At 43.0% G+C, this 17,756-nt stretch overlaps 1 protein-coding gene across 16 annotated transcripts in view; it reads left to right on the top strand.

Annotated features, from left to right (window-relative positions):
- Positions 1-17,756, top strand: part of PTPRF (protein tyrosine phosphatase receptor type F) — a 384,319-nt gene that overhangs the window by 167,038 nt on the left and 199,525 nt on the right. The gene's annotated exons all lie outside the window — the stretch shown is intronic.

Below are 17,756 nucleotides of genomic sequence, written 5' to 3'. Positions count from 1 at the left end.
CTGATGAAGAACGGATTTGTGGCATCGTGGGCTGGTGTACGGGTGTGCAGTACGTTGGTACTGAGCTGGTGTACGGGTGTGCAGTACGTTGGTACTGAGCTGGTGTACGGGTGTGCAGTATGTTGGTACTGAGCTGGTGAGGGGGCTCCGGAGCACCAGATGTGCCAGGAGAGGCTGGGGAAGCTGGGTTTGTTCAGCCTTAGGATGAAACGGCTGAAAAGGCAGCTTATTGCTGTCTTCAGCTGCCTGATGGGAGGGTGTAGAGCAGGAGCACTCAGGTTCTTCTGGCACGTTTGTGGTGACAGGGTGAGAGCCAGCTGATATAAGCTGGAGAATAGGAAATAGTGATCATATATAACAATTTTAAAAAAGAATCAATTATCCGCCATGAAGGTGGTCAAACATTGTACCAGGGCCCCAGGGAGGGTGCGGGATGTCTGTCCTTGGAAATACTCGAAGCTTGGTTGGATAGGGACCTGGGCAACCTGACCCAGCTTCAGAGTTGGACCCAACTTTGATGTTGGTCATACTTTAAGTGGGTGTTTGGAAAGGGTGATCTCCAAAAGTCCCTTCCAACATAAATGATTCTATGATTCATAAAGTCTTGACATGCTGAAAGCTGTGGCAGGGAGTGTGTGTGTGTGCACAGAATGTATATAATGAAACAAATTCATTGTCCATTTGTTTAATTTCTGTTGTTATTTAATCCACTGCATTTGATTGCACTCCAATTTTTCTTTTATCTTTGAGACATACGGTTGGAATGGAACTCTGTGTTTGTTGAAGCCAGTCCCTGCTGCTGCAACATGCATTCAACTGTGTCCTGGAATCCCATTAATAAGTCTATTGATGTGGTGATTAGCCATGTTTGAAAATAGTGGTTTTGTTTATGTAAACATGGGCTCCAGTGCATGCATACAGGCATAGTATCTGGCATCTTTAGTCATCCATTTGCTCAATAGCTGTCATAATAGATGAAGAAGTGTATCACAGATGAGATGGAGGGCTAGAGGAAACTATGTTGAAGTTCACTATTAATAGTTGAAATAGACAATCAGATGGTGTTTGGAACAGCTTCTCTTCTTGGAGGGTAGATCGGCATGGGATCAGGCTGCTCAGCAAGGTGGTCGATTCTCCATCGTTGGAGTTTCCCAAGGCTCAGCTGGACAACACCAACGCTCGGTGTTGGTGAGGGTCCTGCTTCAAGCAGGAGGTTGGACTAGAGACCTCTTGAGGCCACTGCCTGGCTTTGCTTTTGTGATTCAACTGAGTCGTTTTTATAAACAGTTGAAGAAAATTGCTTCCTTTTTCCTCCTTTCCATACTTGCACTGTTGCAGAAGTGGTGCCAGGCTCCATGAAGTCAGTTACATCTCCTCCAGCTTTTATTTGTATCACCTATTTCTCCATCCTTTGCAGGTGTACTAATCAGAAGACATCTGAAAACACTTGCTATCCTCAGGTAACTAGGACAAGAATATTTCAGCAAGCTGTCACTTGTTCAGGCTGGAGGTGATACAATCAAGCTTGGTGCAGTGTTTGCTCTGGTTTCCAGCCTGGCCTGTAGCCCTGGAAATTGGGGTTTGGTGTGTCGGGTTAGGCAAGCAGAGCACGTCCTGGATGCTCGGTGGTGGGTGGGAAGAGCTGAGCTGCCTTTGGAGCAGTGGATACCGTGCTCTTTCAGAGAGCAGCAGTTATCTCAGCTGCATGGTCTTGGCTGTTTATCACCAATAGTTAATGGGAGACCATAGAAATCAAAACCACTTGTCTCATTCTGTTAAAGAACTTGAAAATCCAGCTGCAAGCTTTGAGTATTTACTTAGAATATGCTGGTTAAGAAGTTAATAATATATTTTTGTCTGATTTTTTTTATTGAAAGTTAATAGAAGGATAGAAAAACAAGTTCTAGGAAGTAAGACTATTACTGCTTTGCTACAGCTTCCTGCAGATAATGACCCTTTTAAAACTCCTAATGCAGTGTTCTCCTTGTTTCTTTCATAAATGGAATGAGCTTCTCACTGTTTAAAAAAAAAAAATTAAAAAAAGGAAAAGAGGGTTTGCAGTACTTCTGAGTCATTTAGATACAGTCAGTTTCTTTAAACCATGCCAAAATGGCAACAAACTTGCATTTTAAGGAAACTTCAGAATTCTGAAAAAGTAATTACAGTGCAGATGTCCCAAGCAGCTGAGGTCTGTCTTCTCAGTAAAGTGATGAGCAAAGACCTGGAGAAGAGAATGAGTCTAAAAGAATGTGCATTTCTCCTTAATCCTGCCTATCAACTCCGAAATGCAGGCTTCTCTTTTCTGCGTAACTGCAAACTCACACTTGGACAGCAGTGAAGTTGTTTCTCTCCTCCTTCCTTTCGGTAGCACATTTGACAATGTGTGACAGAGTCCTGCATTCAGTTTAAGCTGTTTTGTTTTAGCAATCCCTGTTCTGACTGATCTGTTGGAGAATCGTTGTTCTAAGAAAGAAAAAAGACCCCAAATCCCCACATCCAAGGAGGAGACAAAAATCAGAGAGGTGTCTCTGGAGTTCTTCTTGAGTTCTGAGGTTTGTGTTACAGAGCTGCTGTCCTTCTGTCCTGGCTTTCCTGGCCGATTCGGCCGCCATCCAGAAGGGAGTCCATAAAGTCTGTGCTTGGTTGCAAGCCAGCCCGTCAGTGCCTAATGGCATTATGTGCAGTGTGGATACACTCAGAAACCACAGTGGATGAATTACATACGTGGATGCCTGTAAAGACAGTAAGAATAACACTAATATTGCTCTGCGAAATTTATTTCATGAAGTTCGCTTATTCATAGGTGAAGCACCAAATTAACAAAACAAAAGTGAATGGTAATATTATTAATAACGATCGCAGCAGTCTGAAAGATAAAGCCCTGTCGTCTGCAGCGTTGCTGCTGAATTTATAATACTTTCAATGGGGCTTTCTAATACTTGGAATTTTAAACACTGGTCTCTGCAATGTGATTTGATGCAACTCAATGAAAACAGTTAATAGCTTTTAAGATGCAGTCACCTGGAATAGGAAGCTGTATTTCCTTACGGTGCTGGGCCAGTGTGTCACTTCTCTCCGGGATGTGGCAACGCGATGGCTTCACAATGCCAAGACAGTTGGAAATTTCAAATTAATGTGTGATTAATCCCCGTACTGTCATCATCCTTTCTCAAGCCTTTAGTTCATATGCCAGCTTTATCGCCAGTAATAGTGGGAAAATGCTTAGCTGAAGGAAATGTGCACCTAAGATTATGACTGGTGCTGTTGGGTGATTTCAGCACTTTGCAAATTGTGTTGTCAGCTTTGTTATTACGATTGAAGCACTGAGAGTGTTGTGCTGGTGGGCTTGCTCTCCTAGTTTACAGTTCATCTCCTGCTTTTCTACCTTTATCTCACTGTTAATTATGTGAGGTTATATTATAACAACAGTTGAATTGCATAGTTCCTAATTTGCACAATAAACACACCTTTGAGGCTCCTGGCTAGTTACAAATAAAACTTTGTTCTTTCCATAACCGTGGACCTGGACGTGCACTCGTGTATGAAAGTGCAAGTGGAGGTTTCCAAACAGCCTCGTTAACAAACACTTTCTGTGCACAATCAACGGAACTGCAAGGTTTTGAAACTTGGAATGTCATGAGGACATTGTAGATGTGATCACACAAATTAAACTAAGGCCGAATAGTTTAAATTATGTAAAAGAATTAATAAAAGGTGTGTAACTTTAAAAAAAAAAAGGTGGGGAGGGAGGAGAGAAAAAAAGGTGATGATCAGATTATGAATGCTATTCTCAAGCTATTTGAACCCAAATGCATACTTTTGCTTGGTTTTCAATAGGATGGTGGTGATAATGGGACAAAGTATTATGGAGAGTATGAAGCAGAATTCAAAGACACCTTGTAAGAATCAACATGACACACCTCTTTTTATTTCTTTTCCTTTTTTTTCTCTTTATTTCTTCTTCTTTTGTTTTTTAAGAGGAGCTCTTTAGTCTGTGAAGTCTCACAGGGCATATATGAGAGAAAACATTTTACTACTCTTAAGAAGTGGGTAAAAATGAATCTGAGGCGTATATTGGGGGCAATAGAGAACAGAGAGAGAGATTGAATGGAAGCCTTCTCAGCTAAAGGATCATGTTAGCATACGAACAAGTGGGTATAATTGACAACAAATAACTTTAAAAACCACAATCTGTCTCCCAGCTGATGCTTCTGTGATCATCAATTTGAAACAGTTTTCCAGTAAGAGAAATGTGGCTGAAACTCAAACCTATTTGAAGTCCCACTGTCACCAACAAAGACATTAAACAGTTCTGGTCCCAATACTGAGCCCTGAGGAATGCACTTGTCTTTGGCCCCCACTTGGACATTGAGCTGTTGGCCACAACTCCTTGAGTGTGACCATCCAGCCAATTCCAACATGAAGATCAAAGACTGGTAATAGGCAGGGGATTATTCCTGTCTGGGTAATTCTTAAGCAAGATCCATTTGCCTATATACAAGTATGCTATCCTCACCTTAAACAGAGCTGCGACTAATAAAATTCACTTGCGGTGGTTGTAATTGGACAGGTTCTTTTGTCTAATTTTCCTGTTCTTTCGAGGCTGTGTATGATTTAGCAATGCGCTGACTTGCAGTAGGTAAGGAAGGCTGCTGTTCTTTCAAGCTTCAGGTTCATGCACAGGTTTGTGTTTCACCCTGGTGTACGTCCTTCACAAAATACACTGGGATGTCAGATCCCTGAGGTGGAAAGAGTGCCTTCTTTCTCATGCATGTAAAACCTGAGGGGCGCAGTTAGCTCACACGGAGGTAGCTTGTCATCCTCTTTGCTGGTATGGATTTTAGTTCAGCAAATTGAGTGTGAAGCCAGGGACCTTGGGACTCAGTCAACAGAGCAGGGATGGGTGAGGAAGACTTAGACACAGCACTCTAAAAGACAAATCTGTTTTCTGTTATAAATATATCCTATGTAGTCTCCACAAAGAGGTTAAAAGCAAGCCGAACCTTGGAGGTTTGACGTCTGTGTGCATGGGGCACATCCCTTGAACTTGTAGCATGTGATAGTTTTGTCTAGCAGCGAGAATGAAAGTAAGTGATGCAGGTAAATGCTAAGTATGGCAAATCTCTGTAAGCAGCAAACCTGCTTACTGCTCCCTCATGGCACCTGCAGCCGTCCATGTATTTCTGAGTCTCACATTTGAGCATAAACATCTTTCCAGGCTGCAAAGGTCAGTTCTGCGTTCTCTCCTGGGCTTCGGGGTAGACCTGGTGGCCACAGCAGCTTTTCACAATGTGGCAAACAGTAACTTCTTCACATGGAGCACAGCTTTCTGCATTTCTTACAATTCTATGCATAAATAGGTGAAATAAGTAAAAGTTGGTGCAGGTAAAAAGCCACCAAAAAGATAAAATCTGTTACCATGCCTGGTAGCTAGAGAGTTAAGGAGTTTAGCCTGGAAACAGAGGCTGACCTGATTGTCTATACGGAGAAAAGTTATTAAAGTGAAAAGAACTTTTCATTTTATCTGCTAAATTCATAACACAGCAAAGAATGGATGGTAGAAAAATCAAATCAGGAATGCAGCAACCATGAAGGCAATTAATTTTGATGCCTTTCTAGAAGTCAGCCCTCGCTGAAGCAGGAAGCCCTGGTTGGAGGAGGGGACTGGGCACCCACCTTGCTCTGTGCATGGAGCAGGGCTGCATTCCAGTGACCGTAAAACTGCAAACCTCTGGCATGTGTCAGTCATTTTCTTTACTGTGGGGTTCAAACACCCAGTATTCATGTTGGATGGAGTAAGGTGTTTTTCACATGCATACAGAGCCATTTTGGGAAAGCTTGGGTGCAGTTCATGGACCAGAGGCAGCATCTCCCAGAGCTTCCCCGGCTCCACCACCGATTGCAGTAGGGTCAGTGTGTGCCAGGCAAGGCCTTGGTGTTCCACTTCGGTCCTTGTTTTCTGCTCTGGACGATGGGAATTGTTCAGCAGCCCCTGCCTATGTGATCCTGCCCAGGCAGAGGTTCTGGCCTTGGCATTGAAACTGCTCAAATGGCTTTTGGGCTGTGCGTGACTCTGTGCCTTCATTTAGGCACTGCTAAAATACATCGCTAGAGGGAAAAAATGCTTCCCAGTGTCTCCTGGAAGTGTTGAACCTCTCTATCCAGGCTTCTCAAGGGGTCTGAGAAGGGCAACAAAGATGCTGAAGGGAGTGGAGCATCTCCCGTGTGAGGAAAGGCTGAGGGAGCTGGGGCTCTGGAGCTGGAGAAGAGGAGACCGAGGGGTGACCTCATTAATGTTTACAGATATATAAAGGGTGAGTGTCAGGAGGATGGAGCCAGGCTCTTCTTGGTGACAACCAATGATAGGACAAGGGGTAATGGGTTCAAACTGGAACACAAGAGGTTCCACTTAAATTTGAGAAGAAACTTCTTCCCGATGAGGGTGTCAGAGCCTGGCCCAGGCTGCCCAGGGGGGTTGTGGAGTCTCCTTCTCTGCAGACATTCAAACCCGCCTGGACACCTTCCTGTGGAACCTCAGCTGGGTGTTCCTGCTCCATGGGGGGATTGCACTGGATGAGCTTTCCAGGTCCCTTCCAACCCCTCACATTCTGGGATTCTGACTTGGAGGAAGCCTTTTAATGATTAAATATTCTTTTTTCCTGGGGAGGTTTCAAGTGAGATTGAGCAAAATAGAGTAACTTCTTTTTACACTTGAGACTATTTAGCTTGGGTGCCTAGCTGCCTGCTGAAACTTTTTACACGCTGATAAACATTTAAATGTGGAAATTATATTTCTTGGTTTTCTGCAGACTGTACTACAGATGCTGAATGATAAAACAGTTGATACAAATAGGAAAAAAGTCACTGGTGCGATAGAAGTGCCACAGTGCGGTCGTTACTATTAAGCAGAAAATTTTCCTACTCACCAGGTAGATGAGGCAGAAATTTGGTTCATTACGAGGAGGAGGACAGAACAACGTACAGTGGCATTAAAATGAAATACTGGTCCCTCAGCAAAGGCCTTTCTGAGAGCCGAGGATGCCTTTGCTTTAGTAACAGATCTTGTGAAGGGGTCGCTTACTCTGGCTCCCAGTTCTATTAAAACCATTGTGCTGTGCTCTCTGTTTACAAAATAAGGTTTATGCTCACTCTTAATTCTAAAAAGCAGAGGAAAAACCTAAGCTTGGCAAAGCTTTTTGAACTGCTGAATCAAGGAGTAGCTGCTTGCAGAGAGGGATTAAAACCTTTTAATCCTTTTGTGTAAAAGAATATGGTGTTTAATGTGGTAGGCATGCTGGCAAAATTAATTTTCATGTTTTTTCAAGCACAAGATTTCAGTTCTGTCTTTGTTTCCTGGTCCTGCGTATCTTACGGGTTCTTTACACTATGCAATACACTTTATTAACTTTGAAGTTTTGAAGAAATTTGCGAATAACAAAACAGAGATTTGGAAGGAAAAGTAAGTTCCTAGGAGCAGGCACAGCTGTTACACGCTGCCTCGGGCGGCGTTGTGATGGCTGATTTCAGAGCCCGGTACCTGCCATTAGTATTATTCTCTTGTCTGTTGTACATGTTCTGTGCAAGAGAGAAGAGGCTGGAATTAGGCTACTGAATTTTGTGTATGATTAAATGAATGTTCTATATGTATGCATTTGAAGGCCCTTAAGTGAATGTTGTGTAAATGGTGATAATTGGAGGCAGTCTCCTTGCAATTCTTTCTCAAGCTAAATAAGGTCTAAGGCCAAAGGCCCAAATGTTTTAATTGTATTAAACACAGGCTGGAAAATTTATTAACTCAGAAATTGTGTATTACCAAGTTAATTGGAAGTGCCTTTAAGCTATTACCAGGTGGAAATTTGACTTCAGGTTTCAATTTTAAATTAAGGCAAAGCAGAAGACCGTTCTGTGAGGCTGCTGGAAGGTCTGCAGTTAGAGCAGTGCTTCTCTGCTCTCCCTTGTATTTTCTGCCCTGTGTATTATTTAGTATAAATACCGGGGAGTTCGAATTAAAAGCTAAACCCACATATAGGGGTCTGGCTTTTCCCCGAGATATGTGGCAAACTGCACACAGGCTGCAGGTGCTCTAGGGGAATGTAAAAGCAAAGGGAGGGAAATGAAGATAACCCCAGGTTCTAGAAGGATGTTTTTCTGGGCTGTTTTTCTGCTTTGTTTTTAATCGGTATTCTTCAGTTGTATGCAAGGCTGCTTTGTGCTTCTTGGTGTATTTTTGTTCTCTAGTTTTTGTTATTTCAGCTATTGGAAGCACTTGTAAGAATGGTGTCATAGTAGAGAGGTTGATTTTTTTTTCTTCCCCTTTTTATTTTCCCCTTTCCTGACACGCAAAAAACCTTTAAAAAGCCCATGGACGAGAGTCAATCACAGCAGAGGGATTAGCCCAAGTTAGGGATTTTCTTACTAAGATGTAAAGCAGCTCACACTGATAGCTAGCCAGGGACTTTGCGAACGATATCGCAATTACAACAGTCTTGGAAAATAACAGAGAAAATTTGCCACCCTGTGCGCGAAATCTGTAGGCACCCTGCAGGTGTGATATGAAGAGAAACCATCTCCCTGTTGTGCTAAGGTCTAAGTTCCCTGCCTCAAACTCTCTCCAAAACAATAAATCGGCACCCAAAACGCTCAGCAGTGCTGAGTGACTTGCACAGCATCCTTGTGCGCTGCCGTGCCAAAGGCGTTTCTGTTGCAGTGTCATGTCAGCTAATTTTAGGCATTTAAACTCTTTCAACAATTTCCATGATTCATAAAGAGACGGAATTAGAAATTTACTGAAGTGCAATACTATGATGACAGGCTGTTGGTGGAGTTTGTTAATATCCAGTAATTGTGGCCTTAACAATTGAGTGAACTAACGGCTTTTAACCCATATTTCTGTGGAATTAGCAGGTTTCTCCGACATCAGCATTTAACAGTGGACAACCACTTTCTACTGGGGCAGGGTTGGTTTATGTATAACTGGCCAGACGCTGACCAGAAGTACGCAGCATACATGTGGCTTTCAGATCTTTCTTTAAGAAAACATTTTGAAATATTCAGCTTGGACCGAAATACTATTTAGTGTTTTATATCAGATTTGATAAATATAAATACTCTATTAGCAAAAGGGAAAAAGAGGGCTTGAGAATGCTGGTCTCAGTATGAAGATTTCCCACCGATGTGTCTGCAAAGACACTCAACCCCATCCAAGAGTTTGTTTTTAGACTGGGCTTATGTTGAGGAAAGAGCCTTTAGAAATTGTGAACTGTACCCGTTTGCTGAGATGATGAAGAAGCAGGAATGAAAGAGCATAAGAGTTTCTGAGTTTAAGTCATTATAAATACTGATAAAATCATACATCTGACCTGAAACGTAGCCTTGCGTTCTCCTCAATGAAAATTTCTACATATAAACAACGTGGAGTGGGTCTCACAGCTGAACTGAGTACCTTGTATCTCGGTTCGCTGTATTTCCTGCTGGTGTTTGGGGAAAAGCCCAGCCTCTGCTGGATGGCTGCTTTTATTAGTTCTGTAATGTAATTTTTCTACTGAAAGTTACAGAGGTCATTGTACGTGTTAAAAGATCATCTTAGAGATTTGTATATTAATCGTTCGCTTTATTTGGTTTCATTTTGTATGAACTCAAAAGGTATCTAGGGTAACTTTATGGAAGTCGGGAAGTGAAGGTGAAGAGAAATGCAACTTGCTTTGAGATAATGTTTGTAGATTTGATTATCACGGGCAACCACACTTGGAGCTGGAAAACTCAGCCACTAAAATTGGATTGAAATAGCAGAATCATTTGTCCTAGCTGTTGGGAATCTCTGAAGCATTAAAACCTAATAACAATAAGATGATGAAACAAGAGAGGATGCGCAGGTAGCATCGGGTAACCTGTAATTCAGAGCGATCTGAGGAATGTGTTGAGTTTGGAATGCCATTTTCTGTGATTGGGATGCGGTTAAGTGTTTTTTAAAATAGATGGGTGAAAGGGTTATGATCCATTCACAGGATAAAAAGAAAATTGTGTATGTATCTGAGCATACAAGGCCCCACTATATATTTGCATTTATTTAATAAGTACCTTGCACCAAGCAATAAAGAACAAAAGTTTCAGTTACAAAGTGCTGTCATCTCTGTGAAATAAAACCCAAATAGGAGGAAATAAGGAACGAATTAGCATTGTGATCACCAAGACCCACTGATGCTATCATAAGCTGTTGTTAAAGAAATATTATTCCAAGGCTCAAACAGGCTCTTCCTACTTGTAGAATTTACAAGAATTGAAAGTGCAAGTTCGAAAAATTTGTATTTTGCCAAACAATATTCCTAATGATCATAAATGGACAGGAACCACATTTAAATGATAGTGCATATATTGAATAAAAAAAATAAGGATAATAAATATAAGGATAGCTGGAGAGCCCACTGGCTTTTCTCCTGGCCTGCAGCAGATATTTGGGAATGAAAATATAGAGTAAGTTTCACAAGAATATCCTTCCAACAGACATCCATCCATGCAGAAATATCCATCATCCATGTTTTATGAAATGGAGAAAGAGAAAGACCCTTGCTGTATATATAAGAATGGGCCACCTCTGTCTTCTAGACCACTTTATTTCCACTTCAAAGTCAGATGTGAACATGAGAAGGTCTGTGTCATTCCAGGTTTCCTCCCAGTGTTGTAGCAACTGAGCCACATCATCATTTTCCACATATTTGTCCTGACAGCCGCCGTGTGAGAACAGCAGGCTGGTTTTACAGAGGAAGCTGAGGTACAGTTGTGCCCTGGCATAGGTGACAGGGAAGGTTAAAAGACAGGGATTTAAACCTGAATTTCACCATTTGCAGGCTCAAGGACTCTTCCTGCTTGTGTCAATAACTTCTTTCAATTCATTTAGCCTAGGCACCTAAATAAGGTTACCCCTGTATTCCTGTTGTATATGCTTATCTAGTTCATCTCATATCCCAGCTCTGATTTTTTTTTTTCCTTCACAAATGTACTTTAAATCTTAATTTAGCCCAAGTCACAAAAGCTTTCAGATAAAAATAAAAGCTCCCCTATGCTAGAACACTGGTCTTATTTTTGGCTGCCCTTCTGTTCTATTTAGAACAGCGGGCACTTGTAGCATGAGGACAGAGATATTTTTCTTTCAAATCTCTCACCGTGATTGTTCGTAGTACACTTAATTGCAGCCATGTGTTTTATAACTCATTTTTCTCGAACCTGTGTGTGACTCTTTGGAAAAACAGCATTCACAAGAACAGGAGGAGCAGTATGATTGCTGGTTTCTGAATTAAAATTTTTGGATGAGGTATATTTGATGTGGGTGCTAAATACTGAAAGAGCATCAGGATTCGTTTTAATTTTCCCATTTATTTTAAGAAACCATCTAATGATGTGTCTTTGAAATAAAGCAAGTTAATATTTGGATATATGAAGCATATTTATGTTGGCATGTATTTTTGTTTCAGCCACTTGCAAGTTTTTGGCTCTTATAAAATTAAAAGAAGCATATTTTATGTGACTGGTGCACGCTTGATGAGATGAGAAACTTCTTCTCGGTGGGGGTGACAGAACACGGGACCAGGCTGCCCAGGGGGGTTGTGGAGTCTCCTTCTCTGCAGACGTTCAAACCCGCCTGGACACCTTCCTGTGGAACCTCAGCTGGGTGTTCCTGCTCCATGGGGGGATTGCACTGGATGAGCTTTCCAGGGCCCTTCCAAACCCCTGACATTCTGGGATTCTGTGATGTGTAGCAAAATACAAGGATCTGTGCTAAATATACACAACCCAGCATCATTTTTCAAGGCTTTGGCTGGTATTCCAATCAGGTAAAACAGATCACATCACTTCTCAAAGGCCATGGTTCACAAAAAAGACACTTTGCCGGGTTGGAGGGAGGGCACACCTCTGTGCCTTGGCCTTAAAGGAAACCTGGCAAAAGTGAGTTTTCTCCCTGGGAAAGTCCTTTGGGTTCACTGAGAAGCTGCACAGCCCAAAGACAACACGTGATAAGTGACTCTGAACTGCTCTGATAAAGAAAGGGAAACCCGAAGAGGAGAACTGAAGTGTTGCGACTCTGCTAAAAATGTTTGGTAGGGCAAATTTTAAAATAGCTGCCGGGATGGTTTTCTGATTGACGATTGTTTCACAACAAACAAGTTGTCTAGAATAGCAGAGAACAACGGTGGCTTTATGTATAAAATATGGGTGAGATGCACCGTCATGGTTGCTGTGTCTCGCTCTGTGTTGCCCTGCGGGAAGGCTGGGGCAGCAGCGATTCCACCTCTGAGGGCTTCAGGTTTCCCTCCCAAACCCATCACATTTGCTTTTGCCGGGGAGGGCGGACAGCAGCCGTACTGATGAGTGTGTACCCAACTTGTCCGCTTGTACTTCTCTCTCTGGCTTTCTGTACCCTTGTTCTTGCGGACGTCTGAATGTGTAATTTGATGGAGCGTTTCCTTTGAAAGAATCACACACCCTGGCTTAGCCCAGGACTCTCCATGAGTTTGCTGCTGTTTTCCAGCACAGCGAAGAAGCGCCTAAATCTCTGCTAGCATCTCTTCCACATTATGAGGCCCTCCTTGTGATTCACTTCATAGGGTTATCCAGGAATCTCTGCTTGCTCAACAAGTGACTTTTTCAACACTACCAGCTGTGAAACTTAAGTCCTTTTCTTCTGAAATGCTGGGGGGGGATCTGATTTGATTTGATTGACTTATTTTTTTTTGTGTGTGTGTGTGTGCTTTTTTTGGTTTTGTGTTTGGTGGGGTTTTTGTGTGTTTGTTTGTTTCTTTAATAATTTCTCAATGGAGAGCATGTATGAGCAAGTTTTTTTCAGCCCCTAGCCAAATACAATGAAACCTGTTTCTTTCTCTTATAAGAAAATACTCTATTTTTCATGGTCTTCCTCCTCAGAACTGTGCTGTTCCCATAAGCTCTCTAGAATAATTGAGTTTTGAGCAAAGACCAAACAGGGGAAATTTCAGCCAAGAAGGTGAACATTTTCTCATTCTCCTGCCTGAAGCTTATGAGTAAGTAGAAATGATGATAGCATTAATTTCCACTCCTGGTGTAACGGGAACTTGGTTATGAAGTGAGGAGCAGGAATTAGTTTAGAGGGTGAGGACTGAAAATGCTCCAGGGATCTGACACTGAGCAGAGAGACTGGGGGGAGAGAGGCTGGAGTTGTTTGGACTTAGACTTATTAAATAACAAACAGACCAGTCTGGAGTTGTTAGTCAACGTGATGGAGTAGGCGAAGGTGGTGTGATGGGCACCTGGCCATCCAGCAACTCTTCTGCTGTCACCTAAGACTTGCTGGGGAGGTTCTGATTTCTGGTTCAGGCTGATATTTCACAGATTTATCTGTGGAATAGGATCACTCTTTTTTCTCTTTTTCAGTTCAAAAAATCTTCAGCTTTGCCTGATCCTCAGGTCATCAGGGGAAAGACAGGATTTCACCGCAAAAGACATTTTGGTTTCTTGTATTTATTTGTAGTTTGTTTGAACAACAAACTGATCACTTCAGGCTTGGCATGTCCATAATCTTCTGTGGGGACTCTGGTCATTTTAACTTTAAGATGGGAAAAAGAGAAGACGAGGTCACTGGTTAAATATTTTGTTTTCAGTATATCCGTATTTTTTCCTAATTGTGTTTCTAGGGCTACCCTAAGAGTGCAAGCACTCAAAAGGAGGTTTGGACCATCACCTGGCCCTGTCTCGAGTGGTTGTTGCTATTGCCCTTTGGAGGTAACTAATGATGTGTCCCACAGCAGCCTCCTCTGAGCAGTGGAGGTACAGAGGTGTTGGTCGGAGGGAGGTGTGGAGGTGTCATAGTCCACTTAGCATGCGTTTGGCAATGACACCAAGATCTTCATGGATGATCTGTTGTAATTCTGTTAGCTCTTACTGAGATAAGTTTTGGGGTTTGCTGTTAACAGTTGCCAGTCTGTATAAAAATATGCATGTCCATGCCCGACTCCATTGTCCTGGGGCCAGGACTTAGGATTTTAGGTTTGCTTAATTAGTACTTTCCTTCCATTTCGAAACTTCAGGGCATACACGTGTTTAAAATGGCTTTGTACAAATACCCTTTCCCAGACTGTATGAGAATTTGGTTTATATACAGGTACACTTTTGAGACGAGTCTCAGTGGATTTAGATGGTTTCCAGAAATCATTGTCGCTCAATTAAATGTGCAGAGGAAAAAGATTCATTACAACAATGTAAATTCAAGCTGAACAAGGCAGTGGGTTTTTTAGGTTTTACTGCCGGTGAACATTCAGTTTCCTTTTGTTCTGGTTTTTAATAGTATTGATTTTTTTAAAATGTACAAAGGTAAAGCAGGTCCTCAGTGTACAAGCTGGGGAGTAGGTGTACAGTGAGAGATATAATTGCATTTTATTCTTCAAGGACAAAAGTTTTTTGGATCCTGTTGTATTTGTCGTTTGAAAAATTTACACTATTTTGCTAAGATCACAGCGTAAATAACAGAAAATCAAATGAACAAATCAACTGCCAAATTGCAATACATCAGCTCAGCACACTGCACAGCAAAACAGTCAATCACACTGCAATCACTAGCAGCCTGAACAGTAAATTAATGTTTCACTGGGATAGATGAGAGGTGAATAAACACAGATATATGTAAATACAAACTAAGTAGAAATAGACATGATTATAGATGAGTAAATATGTGAAATCAGCATCAGTTAAGCAAGCACACTTAATAATTGCTGCTGTTCATGTCAGAACAATGTGCCAAAGACTACAGACAGCAGCCATCATGGTTTCAAAGCCATTTTCTGAGGGTTTTTGAGCTATTTTCTTGGCACAGTCCTGGGGCTTTTTCCACCAAGGGTGGCAAAATTCAGTAGCCCAGTGTGTGACGGATTTCTGCGGTTGGATCTGTGATATTCCTGCACAGAGGCTTGTTGAGGACAGAGCACGTGTATCCACTTCTGCGTGGGCAGTGCTGGCCATGGTGGATACACCGTCCGCAAAGGTGTTTTGGAAATAAAGCTGAGCAATCAGCAGTGGTAGAGGTCCAGACCTGCAGCTTAGTGTCTCAGCTGTGACATCCAGATCACCTGGGTTTGGTGTTGGCATGTCCCCTGGTGCCTGTGGTCTGTGTGGGTGGTTGGTGGGCTCCCTAGCACACAACCACAGTCAAAGAATCACAGAACGGTTGAAGCTAGAAAGGACCTCTGGAGATCATCTAGTCCAACCCGTCTGCTAAAGCAGGTTCACCAGAACAGATCGCACAGCGTCACATCCAGGTGGGTTTGAATGTCTCCAGAGGAGACTCCACCACCTCTCTGGGTGGCCTGTTCCCTGTTGAGCATCTGATGTTGCAAGGTTTCAAGGGGCCTGGTGTCCTGCTGCCTCACGAGCAGTATGCCACCAGCCCCTCTCTGATAAGCGTCTCCTTGGCTGGTGGTTGCTTCTCCATGTGGTGCCACGGGGTCTGACTCTGACCATTTCCCTCACTCTGAAGCTGTGATGGGTTCACCTTGCCCAGCTGCCCACCCAGCTGAGGGCTGCAGGGAAATACCTGCTCCACCATGTTGTCTTCGTGGTCTGCATGGAAGTCTCTGCTCAAGCACCCAGAGCTCCTGCTCCCCCTCTGACCTGAGGTGTCACAGGGCTGTTTCTCACATTTTTTTCACCTAACTTCTTACAGCTGTGAGATTTTTGCCCCTTCTTAAACCTGTGGCCATGGCGATGCCTCCGTGGTGAGCTTGACTGATGTCTCCTCGCAGAGACCACCCCGTAGCTCCCCCCTGCCACCACCTTGGCACCTGCACCCTATATGAACAGTGGTTTTGTGCATGTGAAGCAAGAAGCATCCTGGGCCCTCAGCAGTCACCCTGGTCTGGTCCACAAATGTTGGAGTACGGCAGAGCCTGGGCTCTGGGCTTTCTCAAAAGCAACATCTGGATTATGTCACTTGGTCGAGCTGTTGTGCATGTTGAGTCACCTCATGGCGCACTGTAGGGATGGTGAGGGTCTGTGTGAGCAGCTAGCATGGGCTAAACCAGAAGGTGAAACTGGGATCAAGGAGGGTACCACAGTTTTAGCAAAGTCTTCAGAGACTGCTGTTCGAAGGCAAAGTCGTACTTGGCAGCTTCAGGTGGCAGGTGCCAGCTCGCAGGTGCTGAGGGAGAGGCGCTGTCTTCCAGTGCCCCCCAACCTCCGTCTGATCCTGCCCTGAGCCACTGTGCTCCCACTCTTGCTTGGAAAATAATTTTTAAAAGCCTCTTTCTGCCAAGTTAGGAGCCTGAATCTGCTGCACAGAGGCTCTGGTGACCCCAGAACTGCTTGTTGGGATTTGGGTGTTGATGGCTGGAGGCAGGAGGGAAGGCAAAGGGCATGACGAGCAGAGCAAGGCCCCCTGCCCTCTTCAGTAGCTGCAAGCGACTGGACCAGCTCAGCTGTAACTTGAAACTGCACCCTTAGCGTTCTAATCTGTTGTGTGTTAGGAAAATGCAGATAAAGATTGTCTTCTTTTGGGGTCGCTGAGTCTGTATCCCTCCTAGATTGGGGAAACTCAGCTCTCAGTTCATCAGGAGCTTAGTGTTTAAACCACCGGGGCTTACAGATGTTGTCCTCCTCTCCCTCAAGGACATACTTGTGGACGTGTCCGGAGTGTGAAGATGCAGAACCACTGCCAGCTCTGCTGGGAACGTCAGTTCAGTGTCTTGGGACTGAACATGTTTCTCCTCTCGCTCTTGCTCCTTTCTGCATCCCAGCAGCCATCTCTGCACTGTTTATAGGTCAGGTTCGCTTTGAGGTGGTCGATCAGAATTTTATTTGAAATGTGGCCTTAGAGTGACCTGTGCACTGAATGACATCATGGGTGGACTCTGTTAACTCCCTCTGTGCAGCTGAATGTTTTAGTGTTTTATGGGCATACAAGATCATCAAACACTTCTCACTTGGACAAAGCAGTGTTTCAAAATGACCCTCGGATCACATATGGCAAAATTCTCTTGCACAATGAATGCAGAAAAAAACCCCAGAAATGTTCAACCTGGACGCCTAGTTTTATCCGTCCAACTCTGCCATGTAAATGCAGAAGACACAACTGTATTTTTATGAAAGTTCTTTTATTGATTATTAAAATGTTACACGGTATTTTTTTTCCATTTTTGCTGAGTCTTTCAGGCCTGAATGTCACTTTTGTTTCTTTGCTGACTTTCACTTTTAGTGATTAGTTTCTTACCAAGCAAGGCCAGCCTGTGCAGATTTCCAGATGCTTGTAGAGTGTAGGATTTTTATGTCGATCCACATCTAAAATGAAATTAAAGGTTGTTATTTGTGTACTTAAATCTGTGTCTGTTAATTCTGGTGAATGTCTTAACAGCTTTCAGGAAAACTAATATCAACGTATGGTACATTTTGTAGGTTTGGTGTGTCAGCTGTTCTGTAATTTCCAGTGCTATGACCATGTTATAAACCTGCAAAAATCCATTTATTAAAAAAATAAACCGTAAAAATGGTTCCAAATTGTCATATACCTGAATGAATGCCCAGGGGGCTGGGGGGAGCCCTCAATTGCCCTCATTTACAGGCAAACCAGATGGACTTTATTCATTTCAGGGAAAAAAGGTACTCAAGCAGAAACTCCGCTTGTCATGTTGCAGTCTGCACTGAATTTGTGTGGCCAAGGCCGTTCAACCTGGATTTGTAGTAGGCGCACCAATTACCTTATAATTTAGATTAACATGGCACATTCCTTGCTTATCTGGTGTTGT

Source organism: Patagioenas fasciata, chromosome 6, assembly GCF_037038585.1.
Source record: "Patagioenas fasciata isolate bPatFas1 chromosome 6, bPatFas1.hap1, whole genome shotgun sequence".
Classification (NCBI taxonomy): Eukaryota; Metazoa; Chordata; class Aves; order Columbiformes; family Columbidae; genus Patagioenas; species Patagioenas fasciata.
This window is presented reverse-complemented; position numbering and strand designations above follow the sequence as displayed.